At 46.2% G+C, this 16,213-nt stretch overlaps 1 protein-coding gene across 2 annotated transcripts in view; it reads left to right on the top strand.

Moving 5' to 3' along the window:
• NLGN4X (neuroligin 4 X-linked) overlaps nucleotides 1–16,213 on the top strand; it is a 539,607-nt gene that overhangs the window by 135,573 nt on the left and 387,821 nt on the right. For both annotated transcript variants that reach the window (XM_074359108.1, XM_074359107.1), the window contains 2 exons: nucleotides 4,255–4,581; nucleotides 6,305–6,384. The gene's annotated coding sequence lies outside the window, so the exon portion shown is untranslated. The remainder of the gene's footprint in view (nucleotides 1–4,254; nucleotides 4,582–6,304; nucleotides 6,385–16,213) is intronic.

Genomic DNA, 16,213 nt, shown 5'->3' with positions numbered 1-16,213 from the left:
CTGGTGGCAGGACCACAAACCAGAATGACAGAAACCCCCCAGAAAATGGGCTGCTGATTTTATTATTGCAGAACGACCATGTCTGAGTCATCAACTCTATATTCTTTTTGAGGAAAAACAAAACAGGGAGTCAAAACTCGTATGTTGTTGAAGAGAGTAGTTCTTAGGCAAGAGCGGGGTTCAACTGTGTAGACATAATGAGATAACCGATTGCTCAAGGCATTCATGGAATGAAGCAGTGAGTGTCAGAGAATGGGGGGGAAACCACAGGTCGCTGGGTTTGGGGAAAAGGTGATCACTTGGGGGGGGTCGTGAAAGGGTTGCAGGAGGACGGGGTCTATGTGCCAACACAAAGGGGCAGGAGCTCGAAAGAGACTTCTCTGGCCTCGTCCCTTGGAGCTTGACTTTTGGTGGCTAAATTCACCGCCTATTTCCAAATCCCTCTGAACATCTGCCAGGGTAGTCCTTCCCGTAGAAGCGCGCGTGAACGAATAAAACATACACGCAGAACGATGCGCCGCGTCTGACCGACTGGTCCGCGTCCCGTGGGCGCAGCACAGTGAGATGCCGCTTCGGGTGAACACGGATGTAACTGATACAAGAAGGAAGCAGCGGCCTTGGCTGGATGGACCTCAGAGCTGCGTCGCGTGTCGGTAGCTAGGGGAAAATGGGGTGCTGGGTGGGGGTGGTCGTTCTGTGGGTGACAGCAGCACCGGGTTAAGAGCGAAGGGTTTATCTGCGAGGGCCTCGGGCAGTCCCAGGTCAACAGACGGCGTTCATTGAGAGGTCCAAGCCGTCAGGACGGACCGCGGTGTGTTAGCTAGACGTCAGGTGGCCTTGGGTGACAGGCCAGTGGATTAATTCTTGGGCTAAGCCTTCCTTTGCACGGCTCACACAGTTCTCAGCAGGGATGGGAAACTGAGTTTGTATCCGGTTAGCTGCCCAGGTGATCGTCAAGGCTGGGTCCTCCTGAATCGGCCTCAGGGTGTGTCCCATCAGCACCAGTGACATCAGGGGCCGGAAACGGCTCGGCCTGGCGGTGCCTGGCAGGGGCGTCTGTCCTGGGTAATTTTCCATGTTCAGCAGCGGGTCGGCCCTCTTCTCATAGGAGCCAGTAACACCCTTCCCTGTCCAGCAGTGAAAAACGCCTCCGGACGTGGCCAGAGTCCCTTTGTTGCGGGGCGGGGGGGGGCAATTACTGCTGGCTTCCCCCTGAGCAGGTGAGCACAGCCGGAGCCCTTACGTTTGTACGAATGGCAGAATGAATACGCTGCTTTCCTATTAACGGTGGCCCTAAGCTTTAACTGCCAGGCTGCCCCCGCCCCCGCCCCGGCCCTGTCCCTCCCGCACTACTTTCTGAATAGAGGCGATCTGGGGAAAGTCCAGGCGCTGCATTTTCGGGCTCGGCAGCCTCGGTTGTGCACGGAAAGCCGGACCCCTCCATCGCACCGCAGGCGAAGTAGCTTGGGGGCTGCTGCCTTGCACCTCCCTGGTAAACAACGTTCTGATAAACAACCAGCTCTCTGAAGTGACTCTGAAGTCCCCGTCCTGTGAGACTTTTTCAGACAAGCTTCCTTTCCACAGTAGGCTGACGGCTCTCCCCGTCCTGGGAGGTCTGGGGGAGCAGGCCCCTTCCCACGGTGGCCTCGGGGACGCTGCTTTGGGTGGAAGGCTTTCCCTGCGGGCGTCCCCAGCTCTTTCTGCAGCCCGTGACGCGCCAGCCCAGGAATGCTTTCTGGAGCCAGACGGAGCCCAGGCCCGTCCCCTTCCTGGCACGGAAGGCCCAGGCAGGCGCTCCCGGTGGGGTTCGGGGCTGTGGGAAAGCCGGGTCAATGAGCTCATTGAAGTGCGTCGCTGCAGGCAAACGGCTGCGCTTTGCAGCTAGCAGAGCGTTCAGAGGACTCCAGGCGACATTCCTTTGCCGGGAAAAGGAGGAGGTGAGGACCCTCAGAGGCCATGGGTTCCACCCCCTTCTTCATCAGGAAGCCTGGAAGGCTCCACTCGCTCTCCCCAGCAAAGGGACTTTATTCAGCATCCTTCCAGCATCAGGCAGCACCACGGACCACTTTCCAGACGTCGTCTTTGAGGCCCAGGTGCCTCCGCTCCCGCTCCCTGGACGGCCCTTCTGTGTCTGCTGGTCCTTGGAACGCGTCCTGCCCTTTGAGGAGTGTTTACCCACTGCCTTCCTAAGCCACGCCCTCCCATCAGGAGGGATCCAGCCTGCAACCATTATGCACTGACTGTCTGCTCTGTGCCCAGGGGCTGTGAAAAGGCTTTGGGAACTAGGGCCATGAATGAACGAATGCGATTAAAAGGGTTTGGGTTTACGTCTCCAATGTGCAATTCTTTTCTCTGTTAGAGCTAGTGAGCTGCGTGGCCATCACTCCTTCCCTCGGAAGAAGGAGGCTGGGGATGAGGCCAAAGCCCGCTGCAAACCCTCTGGACACCACTGGCGGTCCTCAGTGTTTGTACAAGGCCGTCGGGTTGGGTGCCCCCCACCTCTCCCGGCCCCGAGACTGGATGGAAACACCTGGGTCTCCAAGTACTGCTTGTGGACCTTGCTTCTCTCACCCCCTTCACCCGTCCACCCCTAATGGGCTTAAATGACGTGGCAACGTCCACACGTCCCTGATGACGACGCAGGGCTCCCACCAGCCCTGCTTCCTCCCCGAGACGCTTGACTCTCACCGGACACCCGGCCCTCCAGCCCAGGCGCACACCGTCCCCCGGGCACGTGCCCGCCCCCAAGTCGTGTTCTTTGTTTTCTTTTAACTTTTAAAACCGAGTCTATACTTAAAAAAAAATCAATACACTTGTCTAGAGCCACTGTAGGTTTACAGAGACATCGAGGGAACAGTACGGAGTCCCTCGGTACCCGCTCGGCCCCGTGGCTGACACCGGTGTGCTTCTTGTGTTCCCGCGCTGACCCAGCAGTGACGCGTCATGCTCAGCGGCAGCCACGGCGACTTCAGGGGCCACCGCATGTCATGCATCTGTCGGCTGAAATAAACGCACAACCATAAAGTTGAGACTAATGTTTTATTTGGCAGGAGGACTCGAGCTGGGATGACAGCCCCTCAGATGGCTCTGAGGGACGGCTCCGAAGAGGGAGGGGAGGAGCCGGGATATACAGGAGCTTTACAACCAAGACCAGGGAGTTGGAACAATGAAACATTACTTGTTAATTAAAGAAACCAGGCATCTCACGTTAAAGAATGTAGCGCTGTTCTATGTATGGGAGGAGCAAACATCTGGGCTCACTGAATTCACTCCTTTGACAAGCACCTAGCTGTCTAGGGCCAGTGTCCTGTCCTTTCTTGTTCTGAGTCCCCTCAGAGGGCAGCACTGTGAGTGGCTGCAGAGGCCGGGCTGCGGGCTGGGCTTCACTCGGGGGGGGGGGGGTGGCGGCAGTGCTGGTGACTTGATGGCTTCAGCATTCTCAGTTTACTGATGTGGTTTGCAGTATTTTTCGTTCACAGTGTTCTATGAGTTTTTTTTTTATTTTTTTGATTGACGTACAGTCGATTTAAAATGTTGTGTTAACTTCTCGTTTACAGCATAGTGACTCAGTTATATGTATATATACATATATATATTCATATTCCTTTCCATTGTGGTTTATTACAGGATATTTGATATAGTTCCCTGTGCTACACAGTAGGACACTGTCGTTTATCTACTTTATATTTAGTAATTTGTTCGGTTTTTGGGGGGTTATTAGGATTTTTATGTATGTATGTATGTATTTATTTGCTTATTTACTTATTTTAATGGAGGGACTGGGGATTTAACCCAGGACCTCACGCAACCTAAGCACATGCCTTACCACTGAGCTACGCCCTCCCTCTTATATATTGTATTTGCTAATCCCAAATTCTTCATTTATCCCTCCCACACCCCTCACCTTTTAATTTTTTTAAATTTTAAATATGTTTGCATTATCTTCTAATTTATAGATGCTTTTTTAGCAGTCTTATACACACACACACACACACACACACACACAAAGTCTGTTTTAAAGTCAGATGCGTTCATGGGACTTCTACGGCCCTGTGACCCCACCTTCACATCTCTGGACACGCCCTGTCTGCGTCCTTCAGCCGGCGAGTCTACCCCATTGCACATAACTGCCCTGGGGTGTGCCTTGCATTTTGAGATCTCGCTCTCTGTGTATATATATATATTCCTCCTGTTGTCAGTGGAGACAGCTGAAAACCTCACATGCTCACCGGACAATTCCCCTCCTGCCAACAGGACCAGGTCCCCAGAGTGGGCAGAGCACCCCATTGTGATGTCTGGACACCACCTGGGTTTCCAGGGGCAACGGCTGCACAGTTGTGAGGTCAGAGGACCAGAGGATGCCTTCAGCTTCGGGGCACATGTGCTTGGGCTTGAGATCTGTGCTCCACCCAGTGAAGCCAGACGCCCCCCCAAACTTGAAACTGCACCAACAGCTGAATGTTCCCAACGGCCTCTGGAAAGGACCGCCACTGCCTTCCCCTGGACAGCGCCTCCCCTCGTCCCGTGAGACGCGTAGCTGCCGGAAATCCTATGGAAGAATTGTGCGGACGTCCCAGGAAGGTGAGATGAGGCCTCACTTGCAGGGAATGTACGGGAGAGCCCCGGCTGTGATGCTCTGTGGCAGCGTAACACCACCTGCCGCGCAGTGGACAGCGTTCCACGTTCAGGCTGCCCTGTGAGCACACGCCTCCTGTCCCCAAACCTGCAGGAGAGGCAGCTCTGCGGCCCTCCATCCAGAGCCTTCCCCCGGGGAGGTCGGAACAGAAAGAACCACGAGGACACGTGTGAGGACACACGTTTGAATTCTGGGAAGCATTTTGCTTCTGCAGTCTTTGACGCCTGTGTGATTAGCGTATGAGGTGAAGTTAGTTAGCTGCAGGGTTTTGTTTTATTTTATTTTTTTTAAGAGCAGGATGGCTGTAAAACCAATAAACACCTGCTCGAGCCACAACTGCCTCTCACCGAGACCGGCTGACAGGTCAATGCTTCCACCACATCCTTTCTGAAGTGTCAATTGACCAGCTGATTTTCCTGAATTTTAGTTTAAAGCATCTGGAAACCCCCCTCCCTCCCACCTCCCCCTCCCCCTCCTGTCCCCCTCTTCCCTCCCTCTCCTTTCCCCTCCCCCCTCCTCCCCTCCCCTCTCCACTTCCCTCCTCCCTCTACCCTCCCCCTCCCCCTTCTCCTTTCCCCTCCCCCCTCCTCCCCTCCCCTCTCCCCTACCTTCGGAGCCTCTTTGCCTCCCCCGGTGCAGTCACAAGCACTTTACCCAGAATGCACGAAGACCAGATGACCCCAGGCTCTCCCAGCAGCCTGTGACCTAGTGACGTTTGGCCGTGGCCAAGGTGCTTTTTCAACATGATAGAGGATGGTAGATGATATATGATAAAATGATGGTGTCTCAAAAGGACAGAGAGGAAAAACTACAATGGAATGATTTTCAGATTGGACCCCATCTCTGGGGTATTTGGTCAGAGGCCAAAAATACGTTTTAAAAAAATGTTTCTGGCACCATTTCTGTCTTCTGTACGCATTTCTTTAGAAGATGGAATGTTAAGAAAATCTTACAGAATAATGCATATATCCAGAATAAGCCTGTTTGATGGGGGTGGGGGGTGGGGGGCAGTGGAGACTAAAAAGGAAATATTTTAACCTTTGTGTTCAATTATGTACCATTACATCCATCATTATCTTGAAAGGCTAATCAGTCCTCATTAAAAATTAAAAGCTGTTAAAAATAAAACAGGTTGGTAAATATAGAGAGAATACAAAGTTGCGCACATTGCACACTGTTTAATCACGAAGCAGGATGCAGAGGGGCTGGTGGAGTTAAGACTGGTGGGTATAAATAAAACCACGACACGCACTGCCCCGTGTAACACCCAGTACCTACGTATGGGACGTCCCTTCCAAAAAGTGATTGTTATAAAAAAGAAAGCAGCAAAGGGGGTAGGGGGTGGGAAGGGACAGATTGGGATTTCAAAATTGTAGAATAGATAAACAAGACCATACTGTATAGCACAGGGAAATATATACAACATCTTGTGGTAGCTCACGGTGAAAAAGAATGTGAAAATGAATATATACATGTTCATGTATAACGGGAAAATTGTGCTCTACACTGGAATTTGACACAACATTGTAAACTGACTACAACTCAATAAAAAATGTTAAAAAAAAAAAAGAAAAGAAACAACAAAAATGAGAGGAAAATAATAGGGTAAAAAAAACTGTAAAGAGAGACAACAAAATGCAACCTATTTGTCTATATTCCATTTCCCAGCCCTGTCTCAGAATCCCCGGAGCAGGCGCCTCTGAGTTCAAGGCTGGTAGACGAGGACACCGGCCTGGGAAAGGGCACAGGTGAGTGGGGGACACTGCCTGCGGACGGAGACCCAGGTAAGAAAGCAGAAGAGAAAGAGAGGGAATGACCCCCCGGACGTGGCTTCCTTTTGCTCTGTCGCTCCGTCCGGCCTCGCCCACGTGGAGGGCGCCGGCTGCCACCCACTCTGTGGTTCTTCGGGGACCGGGCACGCAGGCCGTCCCCTTGCCTCGCTTCCCTTCCCCGACGCCGTCCTGTCCAAGGCAGCTGTCGCTCAGGCTCTGCAGGAGCGGCGAGAGCTGCGAGCGCAGGCTCCCTTGAGAAGCACACGCTCCGGCCCTCCTGGCCGGTGCCCTGGAGCTTGGGTCGGCCCCGTCGGAAGCAGCCCGCCGTGCGGACGGGCAAACACGCCGTCGAGAGAAATACAGATGCTTCCTGGGCTCCGCGGATGGGCTGCTATTCTCAGATGGCCGCCGAGTGCAGGAGAGGTCAGCACCCTTAAGCTGTTACCGGAGGGGCTTTTAGCCATCGCTCCGTGAGTCCAGTCCAGTTGACAAGCACGCACTGAGAGACTTTCAGTGGTGGGAGGTTTGCAGAGAGTGGGGGACACGAGAAAGCAGAACAGACAGACCCTGCCATGCAGGAACCTCCGCTGCGGACACGGGGACGAGGTGAACACGCGCTAAAAGGGCTCAGGCACCGTGCAGGTGAAACCCCGAACCCTGCATTGGGGATTGCACGGAGAAGCCCTGAGCTGTGACTTTTCACGGCGCTTACGACGACTGACGGGTGGCACAGCTCCTGTGCTTCGACGAGGGACAGCTTTCACTGCACGGTGGGGATCCTCCTGTGGCATGGGGGAGCCTTGACATTCCGTAAGCTGAGTGAGAAAATAAAGGGGAAGTGATGCACGGATGAAAAGCGCAGATGACGGAGCAAGGGGCATCTTTGGAGAAACGACAGTGAGTCGGTTAGACAGACGCCAGTGCCGGGTGAGTCCCAAGGCTCGAGAACCAGGAACTGGACGGTTGTAAGTTGACGTGTGACCCCCAGCGCGGGGGCGGCGAGGAGGGGAGTCACAGCTCACGCCCTCGGGCAGAGAGCAGGTTCAGCTGCCTCTTTGCTTCTGCTCTGGCTCTCAGTCGGTTGGATGGCGCCCATCCAACCAGCTACCCGGGCACCTGTGGCCGCATCAGGCTGACACTTCACATTACACGTCCCCGTGGGCAGTCCCTGCCTGGGGGGGTTTGGTCCGTCCTGTCTGACCTGAGCGACGCACCTTGTTGAAGATTAATTGACTGTAGGTGTGTGGGTCTGTTTCTGGGCTCTCTATTCTGTTCCATGGATCCGTAGGTCTGTGTTTTTCTTTGTCTGGGTTTTTGGTCCTTCCCCCCAATACCACGCTGTTTTGATTACTGTAGCTGTGTAGTGTCGGCTGACGTCTGGGAGGGTTATGTCTCCAGCTTTGTTCTTTTTCCTCAGGATTTCTCTGGCTATTCTGGCTCCATGTGCATTTTAGGATGGTTTGTTCTAGTTCTGTGATGAACATCCTGGGTAACGGTAGAGGGGTTGCATTAAATCTGTAGGTCGCTTTGAGTTGCATGGCCATTTCAACAATGTTCATTTTCCCATCCTGGAGCATGGGGTATCTTCCCATTTCTTTGAATCACCTTCAGTCTCCTTCATGAGTCTTTTATGATTCTCGGTGTATAAGCCTGTCACCACCTTGGTCAGGTTTATTCGTCCACCGGGGAGGGTTATGTGCTATTCTCAGTCCACGTATTGAAATGCTTCTCTCTTCCGGAAGCAACCCCGCAGACACACCTAGAATTACTGTTTAACCAGCTCCCTGGGCACCTGCGGCCCCGTCAGGTTGACACACCTCGTTAACCATCCCAGCGTCCAGTCGCTGCCTGGGGGGTTTGGTCTGTGCCCCTCGTGTGAGCTGAGCGGGGCTCCACTTCCCGACACCCCTTCCTGTGTGCGTTTTCAGACCCCGTTCACTTTCTGCTCCTCCATCTTCAAGGCGTTCGTGTCCATCATTGCGTTGTGTTCTTACAGCACTTGTCTGAGTGTAAGTCAGGTCATGATGTTATTGCCATGATCATGTCTTCATAGACGAGAAAGCTCACGTAGGAGCACAGACGGCAGCGGACAGACAGAATGTGGTCTTCCCACGTGGGTTCCTTATCCTTCCAATCACACCGTCTTCGTTATAACACAGGGTTCCTGTGAGCCCTAACATTATGTGTCTACACTGTGAGCACACGGCTGAGGCATAGCATACCCTGCATAAACAGCCACTAGAGTAACAATGACAGAGCCGATCAAAATGCTGCTAACATTCAGTGAAACAGCAGTCGTATAAAAAAGAGTAAAGAAAGAGTTTCGTGAATCGTGAGCCTTCGTGTAGGTTATGTGCATACAGGTTTCATTTTCAAACTGGCCACATGCATTATCGACACGCTGTTGATGCCAATTGCCAAGCCTGTGTGCCTTTCCTGGAGATGGATTTCTTGATTAAATCCTTTCGTGACGGACTGTGTCTGCTCTTCCTGGGGTTCAATTGTAGAGCCGGAGGAGATGTGTTAGCAACAGGCACATGTGAATATGTGAAAATCAGAGACCCTGAGATCGAGGGAAAATTCTGGGCAAGCGCTTGGAGTAACGCATGGGTATGCTTTTCAGGGCACAGGAGGTTAAAAAGAGCCCCCATCATCCTGTTACCCGTCATCCTTTTCAGTAAGTTACTAGGCTGATAACCTTAATAAGAATTGTGTAAATAGTTCTCGGAAAATGGCAAATTGTTTCCTCCAGTAAACTACCTCCTGTGTAGCTAAACCACTGTCCTAGTAATTATTTGAGAGAGAAATTATCTCTGGAGCACAAGGAGAGTGAAGTTCTTTACAAAATGTGTTTTATAGCCTCTGGAGAGAAAAACACATTCACATGTTTGGGGATTTCTTCTGTAATCATTCAGTGACACCAGTCCTGCTGTACAAATGCTCCAAATAATATTTGCCCTGAGGGTAACATTCATCCCCCTCCTTGGGGGTTCTGTACACAATCCTTTGCAGTTAAATATATATATATATATTCATATATATTATTGAACATACATTCATAAATACATATATTCATGTATATAGTTAAATATATATTCATATATATTATTGAATATATATTCATAAGTACATATATTCATATATATTATTGAATATATTCATAAATATATATTCATATATACTTAATATACATTTATATTTATAAATGTATATTCATATATACTTAATATACATTTATATTTATAAATTTAATATTTTTATGAATATATATTCAACGAATATCTATGAATATATACTTATGAATATATATTCAATTCTAAGCAATATATATATTAATTCCAAATATGTATATTTCATATATACTTAATATAGTTATATTTATAAATTTAATATATTTATGAATATATATTCAATGAATATATACTTATGAATATATATTCAATTCTAAACAATATATATAATACTTCCTATATATATATATATATAAAACCAAAATGTAAGGCAGGGCTCTGCAAACCTCTCAAGTATTTTAAAATCAATATTTTAAAATCTTAACTACCTTAAAAGTAAAGATTTTAGACTGTATGTTTTTATGAACCATGATACAACGTTGAGGGGATTAATGTAGGTCTGTGCAGAGTCACTTAAAATGTAACCATTTGGAAATGTTTAAACCATCCTTAACTCGGCAGCCCTTAAAAAAACACAGACACAGGCAGCTGGCCAGATTTGGGATACTGGTGGCAGTTTACCTACCCCTGTATTTAAAGCATCGGAGATGGTCTAAATTATCTCACCGGTAGCGGTTTTGATTGGAGTGGCAGCATCGGTCAGCACGTCCTCTGATACGTCCCCGTGAACGCTGCGGAAAGCAGTTCACACGGCTTACTGGCTGTGCTTCAGCCGAACGCCTGCTTCCCGGCTACCATTCCACGTGCTGCTGTTGCACTGGGAGTTCTGAGGTGGGAACCTGTTTGACTTAACTCAATGAGGACAGAGTCACCTTTTGTCTGAGATGGTCCCACGAAAGGGGCATGAGCTGTGGGATTAGCTGGCAGGTGCATCAGAGCCAGCCAGCCCTGTGCACTGTCTTGTTGACCTTGCCCTCCACAAGGCAGGATTTAGAGAAAAATAGTAAGAAATACTCAGTACCACTGAATCCCCGGTAGGACTTTCAAGGATACAGGACACGTGGCCGGGTTCCCAGGATGAACTTTGGCCTTTTCACCACTTTGCGTGTGTGGTCCTCTACGGAGTGGCCAGGTTGAAGGATTGCTGAACCAATCCCATTTACATCATAGACACTTTGGTGCATTTTTTTTTTGGAATCCCCAAGGAAATCAAGCCCAAACTCATCCTTAGGTGTGAGACAGCCGACATCCTCAAATTAAGTATTGAGTATCAAAGGGGAAACCAAAAGTAGGCTGGGGAACAGCTGTCCTACTCAGCCTTGTCACCAACGTTACAGAGAAAAATAACAGATGTCATCTCAACCAACGGCCCGAAGACACGAAATCGGTAAATATCACGGCGGACAGTTCGTGACTGGTTTCTTGAGGACGAAGGACGAGCAAGTTGTAACCCCAAGGTTGGGAGGCCCAGCTGTCTAGCCTCTTTGCCGACCCACGGTCATCCTGTAGTTTTTAACCTGTCTTCCCCACTACTCCTCACACAGCGGTCTGACGTCGCACGGCAAGGATGCTAAGATTCCAGCCAGCTATAAACATTCCTCTAGAGCCTGTCTTTTCTCCCTCCCTTACTTTTAGAAAGTACTCACAAATTTCTCAGCCGGTCTGTGATTCTTGAAACACCACCACTGTAACTATTGCACAGAAAATATCTTGCAAAACAAATGATAATGATGTCATGCGATACCGACGCTAACCGTCGCTGCAATGGCAACCATATTACAATATTCAACTGTATCCAAAGAACATGGGATGCACCTTAAGTGTACATAATGTTACATGTGGGATATATTCCAGTAAGAAAGACACTCACAGAATATATCCTGGCAGTGACATATTTTGTGTGCGTCTGGCCCGTCTGTATAAACATGAGCAGCGTACACCACAGGGATGCGGGAATGACCGATGGAAATCGCACCTTTAAGCGATACCGTTTCTTTTGCTCACCTCCGCAATCTTTGTACGGTCAAGACGCATTGATCAGTTTTACATCAGAGGGAGTTAAAAACCTTTTTAATTGTGGTAAAATACGCATAGCATAAAATGTCCCAGTGTGACTTCTTTGAAGTGTACGGTTCAGTGGCATTAAGTCTGTTCACACCGTTGTGCAGCCATCACCACCATCCATCTGCAGAACGCTCACATCGCTACACTGAAACTCCATGCGCGCTACACACTGACTCCCCACTTCCCCTCCCCCAGTTTGCTGGTGCCCAGCACCCTACTTTCTGCCTCTATGAGATTTGACTACTCCAGGCGCCTCCTGTAAGTGGAATTATACACATGTGTCCCTTTTGTAACTGTCTTATTACACTCTACCATAATGTCCTCAAGGCTAGCAAAATTAATTTTTTTTTAAAGCCTGTTTCACAAGACGTAGAATTGTAGAATACAATAACCCCAATTTAGAAGCCTTTAGAACAAGCTTGGGGAGAATTTATTTTCCTACAACCTACTGATTGGTTCCTAGTTGTGTGAAGACGAACAACATAATTAAAATGCATGTATTTCTCTTTCAAATGGTGTCTACTTCCTATTAAAAAAAAAAAAAGATGGGGGCAGGTTTCATAGTTTAGTCTGGGGATTTAATTAGGAATTTAGTACTGAAAGGGAATGACTTCCAATTAAAAAAACTAGGGCACAGGGTAATAACGAATAAAAGTGATTTAAAAGTACTTTGGAAACATACCCTGCTATATCCGTGTAATGTAATAATGGTGACGTTGGTGTTTACTGGGCAATGGTTTCCGATAATAGGCAAACGTGCTCAATCCAGAACAAGAACATAACACACTTTTAATACTGGTTATCTTCTTAAATGGTCCTCCTGTTTTTGTCCTGATGTAATAGGAAAAGCCTTATTAGGCACGCTATTTAAGAAGGATACGAAACAGCTTGAGTTCAGCAGCATCAAAAAGGAATATTCTTTCTTGAATGCAAGACACAAAAGGAACCTATTATTTTAAGCCAATACAAATTAATTTGAATACACACATTTTTAATATTTATAAAAATAATATACACCATCAACAAAGAGAAAACAAAATATTTTAACCCAAATATTTATCATTAATATCAAGAATACATTATAATACATTCATATATGTAAGAATATATGTATGTTACACGTAAATGAATATACACGTTTATAACACTATATAAAAGTACACACATGCACACACAGATTCTGACAGATCAAAAAGAAGGGAAAAAAATAAATCCATAGGAAATAGGAAATGAATAGCACTTAGAAAACAAAAACCTGAATGGCAAGAACATTCTCTGTCTATTACTGTGGACAAGAAAATTCAACTTAAAACATCAATCAAACTCCCTTAAGTTGGGGAGAATATTAAGTCAGACAGCCCCAAGGACTGAAGAAATTGTGGGGTAAAAAGGGATTCCCATATAAGTGATACCATATGGCATTTGTCTTTCTCTGTCTGACTGACTTCACTTAGTATGATCATCTCTAGGTCCATCCATGTTGCTGCAGGTGGCATTTTTCATTCTTCTTTATGGCTGAGTAGTATTCCATTGTGTGTGTCTTTATGTGTGTGTGTGTGTATCTCACATCTTTTTTTTCTTTGAACTATAGGAGGATTTCAGTGTTGTGTTAGTTTCTGGTGTACAGCATAGTGATTCAGTTATATATATATTATGCACTTTTTCACATTCTTTTTTCATTTTAGGTTATTACAGGATATTGAATATAGGTTCATAAGGTGTTGAGTATAGCGCATACCGTATGTTCTGTACGGTAGGACCTTGTTGTTTATCTATTTTATATATACTAGTTTGTGTCTGGTAATCCCAAACTCCCAATTTATCCCTCCTCCCACCTTTTCCCCCCTAGTAACCATAAGTTTGTTTCCTATGTCTGTGATTCTGGCTCTGTTTTGTAAATAAGTTCATTTGTATCATTTTTTTTTAAGATTCCACATGTAAGTGATATCATGTGATGTTTTTCTCTGTCTTGCTTACTTCACTTAGAGTGACTATCTCTAGGTCCATTCATGTTTCTGCAAATGGCATTATTTTATTATTTTTCATGGCTGAGTAGTATTCCACTGTATAAATATACCACAACTTCTTTACCCAGTCATCATTTCATAGACATTTAGGTTTTTTCCATGTCTTGGCTACTGTAAATATTGCTTCTGTGAACACTGGGGTGCCTGTATCTTTTCAAATTAGACTTTTCTCTAGATATATGCCCAGGAGTGGGACTGCCAGATCATAGGGTAAGTCTATTTTTAGTTTTTTAAGTAGCCTCCGTAGGGTTCTTCATAATGGCTGCACCAGTTTACATTCCCACAAGCAGTGTAGGAGGGTTCCCTGTTCTCCACACCCTCTCCAGCATTTGCCATTTGTGGACACAGAACATTATAAATCAACTATAGTTCAATAAAAAAATAAAAGCTAACAAAGGGATCCTCTACTGTTAGAGGGTGTATGGATTGACCCAACCACTTTGGGAAGACTTCTCAAAGCATCGATAGAGTTGAAGATGCACCCAGCCCTGCAAACAGCTGTCGACTCCAGAGAAGCTCATGCTACGTGCTTCACAGAGATGTGGACAAGGTTGTTTGCAGTAACTTGCTCGTAATAATGAAAATTTACAAACTACTCCTCTTGAGATAATCAATTATAAGTAAAATGAATAATCTGTAGTTACAAATATCGATTTGATCAGCTGCAAATTGAATTAGGAATGAAAGGAATGACCTTCAGCATGGTACCATAGTAGATAGACAGATAATAGATGATGGGTGGATGGATCTAGATAGATGTAGACAGATGATAGATAGATAGACAGACAGAAAGTCAGGTAGGCAGGTAGATAGATAGACAGCTGGATAGATGGATAGTTAGGTAGATGGATGGATGGATGGACGGACGGATGGATAGCTAGTTAGGCAGGTAGATAGATGGATAAGTAGGTAAGTGGATGGATGGATGGATGGATGGTTGGATGGATGGATGGATGGATGGATAAGACAGATAGGTACATGGAGATTTCAAAATATTTCTCTAAGGTGTTATTATATTTTAAAAACCCACACAAAGAAGGCATGAGGGAACTGTGGCAAAACCATTTGGAGCATTCTGTCTTCCACCCTCTCCAGACCTCTTTTCAGCCTCCTTCTCCCTGCTGCAAGGCTACCTTCCACAACATCAAACAGCACACATTATCGTTCCAAAGCCATATTTTTAGGACATGAGGAAAATTGCATACATTATTATCCCCCTGTGAAATAATAGTTGCTCCTGTGTTTCATGCGTAATAAGAATTAATGCATTCATAGTTTGTTTTCCTCTTTTGTTCATTTCATGTTTGTTTTTCTGTTTAAATTTTTTTTTTTTTTTGGTATATCAGCAAACACTGCATCAAGAAGTAAATAGCAGAGATCTTCCCATTTGAAAACATAAACTTTTTTTTAAGGATTAAGGCCCCTGGGGCTCTTGGGCATATGTGCAAACACATGGGCATATGCTCGTGTACTTAGATAAAGACGTTCACTCGTAGCGATTAAGTTGCACTGACTTCATTTCTAGCATCCGTGGCAGGAATGTAAGTACCAATTTCCCCTGAATTTAACAAACCTATATCCTTGTCTGGGTATCTTTCTTTTTTTATTTTTAAGGTCTTAATTGAAGCACAGTTAATTACAATGTGTCCATTTTTGGTGGACAACACAATGTCCCAGTCATGAACATACATACATATATTCGTTTTCATATTCTTTTTCATTAAAGGTTATTATAAGAAATTGAACATAGTTCCCTGTGCTATACAGAAGACTTTTTTTTTTAAATCTATGGGTATCCTGCAATTCTTTTTAAGTCACATTCTTTCTTTCCCATGATCAGACTTTCTAGCCTGGACTTTCTCTGAGTGGGGCAATCTTGAGAGTGGGGTGATGAAAGTCTCCAAGATTTCGTACAGTATGATGTAGTGTAAAACCTGGTGTTGAGCAGAGCACGTGTGGAAAGAGAACACAGGACGTCCTGTGAGAAGGAACAGGGAAGTGGTGTCAGTTCACACTGGGCCCTTGTCCAGTCAGTCACTCGCGTTTAAAAAGAAACAGTGTCGGAGACGTGTTACCAGTGTTTTTAACTGAATGCATCATTTTTACACATATAGTACTGTCACATATACACATAGGTCTGTGTATGTCTCCCTCTCTGCCTCTTTCTAAATGTGCACATTTATTATTTTATAATACATAATTATATCCTATTGTGTATTAATGTAGTGATCATTATTGTACTTATAGATTATGTTCCATATAGAATGTATTATGTATGTAATATACATATATAATAATGCATGTATCTTTAATAAGTGTGTTCACATATTGATGAACAACGTATTTGCACAGAATCATTTAGAGTGTTTTATGTCAAGTAGCTTTCTGAGCACGCTCCATGTGTTACCTTCACAGTTCAGTCTTCACAACCACCATGAGCTAGAAGGTGTTATTACACCCATTTTTACAGAAAGCACAGATGCTCAGAGAGGCAAGTTACCTTGTTCTGTACAGAGCAAGAAGTGGTGAGAGCGAGCAGGGATTTGATTCTAGGCAGTAGGGTCCAGACATCTCTTCTCGGGG

This window comes from Camelus bactrianus, chromosome X, assembly GCF_048773025.1.
Source record: "Camelus bactrianus isolate YW-2024 breed Bactrian camel chromosome X, ASM4877302v1, whole genome shotgun sequence".
Lineage (NCBI taxonomy): Eukaryota > Metazoa > Chordata > Mammalia > Artiodactyla > Camelidae > Camelus > Camelus bactrianus.
This window is presented reverse-complemented; position numbering and strand designations above follow the sequence as displayed.